Here is a 2570-nt window from a genome sequence, read left to right as displayed (position 1 = left end):
TTTATCACAATCCCTACCCGAGCACTGTGTGTGGTTTGGGCCTCCCCATACCTCAGCTTCCCCAGAGCCGAGCTCTGCACCAACCCACAACTAAGTCAGCAAATACAAAGATTACCCAGAGCCTGTGGCACTGGCAGCAACCTGGCACGTGGGGCCCAAAAGCAGTTCCAGGTCCAGGGGCATCCAGAGGGGTGAGATGGCACAAGAATCATGCCCTCGGCTCCAGGCACATCTCCTGGCAATGATGCCTGGGCTCTGGCCAGGCTGCCTGCCATGAGCCAAACTCCTCCAAGCCTCAGTTTACTCAGCACCAACTCAGCTCCTAAATACACAGATGACAGATTGGTCTGAAATACCTTGAGAACGGGCACTGCCCACAGGTGACTGGACAGGATGGGTAATGGTTTGCTTCAAGTACTTGTCCCCCAGCTCAGACACATGCACTGGGACTGAGGTGGCAACAGCCAGGTCACGCATATGGGATGTCTCAGAAAAGGCCACATACCAGTTCAGGAGGAGGGAATTATCAGATACCATAGTAATTGGTGAAGCATGTGGCACATACACATCTTGACACCCACGCCAGAGCCATCACGGCAGCAGACACTTGTTTTTCCAAAGGACTCCCAACCAAAATCAGACCCAATACCAAGACATCCTCTCACCCGGACAAGGTGGACAACACCCTTTCACATGCCTGCCAGGAGCTCCTCAGGATCCAGCTGTCTGCACAGCACATACTCCCACCACCATCCAGCACAGAAACAATCCAAACCTTGTCTGGTGCCCCAGGAGCTCCTGAAAAAATAGCTTTCCTGGCTGATGGGGCAGAGGAAAACTCATGGCTCTCCCCTCCACACCCTCCCAAAACACCTGCTAACACTTTCTGCCTTCTGTCCCCATTGCCTTCCTCCTTGAAGGCCGATTTCCAACAGCCACAGCTTTAGCTTGTATGCTCCAAATTCCCTCCCTTTTTGGAAGCAGGGGCTGTGACACCACCTTGGCTCTGCCTCTCCTCTTTGGCCTGGGTTTGCTATTTTGCAGAAAACCCTCTGTGGCTGCTCAGCAGGGTGGCTCACAGCTTGGGGCACTGTGCTTCACTCCCAGGCGATTTGGATTGGGGTACACCAGGAAGTTTGCTTTCGGCTGCCTCTGGCAGTGTGTGGGTGTGCAAACAGTGACCAATTTCACTGCTGGTTCAACTCCTTTAAATGGGGACTTTCATATTTGTCAGGCTTGGAAAAACATCACCATCTTTTAAACAAAAAATCCATTTCCCCTTCCATGGGGAAGGTGTTTCTGTTTGCACTGGCAGGCCCTTCCCTGCTGCTGCGCCCAGCACAGTCGTGCTGGTGGGGCTGCAAAAATGTGGCTGTTCCACTGTGGTGGAACTACGGTGAGTTCCTCCTGTGGTGAGGATGCCCCTGCCGTGGAGCTCTCTCTGCTTCTGCTGGGAAAATGGGAGCCTTCTAAGAAAACTGAGCCCTCTGCACCAGGCTGGGTTTGATTTCTTAGGGAAATTGCTTCAAAAGAGCAGATGATCTGCATGGGGTCTCCACAGCCCCCTCATCAATACTATTTTTGGTACAGATTTACAGCTCAAATGGTCCTTTTCCAATGTGATCATCAGGTTACAAATATCTGAGATGATAAAAGGGCAAATTGGAAATCTCCCTATGGAGTTTGCTGCCTGACACTCAAGTGCTCACCCTGAAAGACTCAAAATCCCAATTTCCTCTGTTGGGATTTCAGCTAGATGGTTTGGTTAAAATAAAGGAGATTAGAATAATCAGAGAAATGGATGGAGCTCATTAAAACACTAGATTAGAAGAACCCATCCTGCCTATTACCAGTGCTCCTGAGGTCTTCTGCCTTTCTGGCAAGTTGAAGCCACTCAGTAATTAAGATTGCTTTGCAGAAATCTGCAGGAAATGCATTAAAAATACATACTGCTATTACAATTCTTCATGTCACCAGTCACTTGGGAGAGGAAACTAATGAAGGGAAAATGCATATATATTTAAATATTTACAATTGCCTCCCTTGGGATCAGTATTTACGGGCTGGGAGCAGTGGGTCCTGCCCTGAAACACAGACGAGAACAAACTGAAGTCCCCTCAAGAGCTGTGCTGTTTTATTCTCTGTAAATGCTTTTCCCCATCCCCACCTCCCTCACGTGAAGCTAAGGATCAGAAAAGGGCAGAAGATGGGTCTGGCACTGCACAAAGCTGAACAGGGAGCAGCGGGGGAAATTCCTGGGCAGGATTTGGGCCAAGCGGGTCCCATGATGAGCGTTACTGGTTTGGTTTCTCATGACCAGTTGCTTTCCTGCTCACAAGCCATTCCTGTGGCCTGCCTGGAGACTCCGTAACCGCCCAGCACCAGCCCCAGCTGCACAGGTCCTGAGGAAATAAATAAAAACGGAAGTTCTGGGAGGGAGAAGAAAGGCAATTTGTTTACTGGCACACAAGGAGCCTCTTCCCAGATTTTGTGGTTTTGCCCCTCGGAAGATTTAATCCCGGTGAAGTACAGGGGAGGTGACAGCAGGTGGCCGGAGCCGGGCCTTCCCC

General features: G+C 50.5%; 1 long non-coding RNA gene across 1 annotated transcript; it reads right to left on the bottom strand.

Annotated features, from left to right (window-relative positions):
* Nucleotides 1-706: 706 nt before the first annotated feature.
* LOC114073468 lies at nucleotides 707-2330 on the bottom strand. The gene is made up of 3 exons (XR_003574330.1): nucleotides 2177-2330; nucleotides 2033-2084; nucleotides 707-798 (listed from the first exon to the last, which is right to left on the bottom strand). It is a non-coding gene; the product is annotated as an uncharacterized LOC114073468 (long non-coding RNA).
* Nucleotides 2331-2570: the final 240 nt, after the last annotated feature.

This window comes from Empidonax traillii, unplaced genomic scaffold, assembly GCF_003031625.1.
Source record: "Empidonax traillii isolate 1590-97213 ecotype Southwest subspecies unplaced genomic scaffold, ASM303162v1 scaffold6535:size5959, whole genome shotgun sequence".
Lineage (NCBI taxonomy): Eukaryota > Metazoa > Chordata > Aves > Passeriformes > Tyrannidae > Empidonax > Empidonax traillii.
This window is presented reverse-complemented; position numbering and strand designations above follow the sequence as displayed.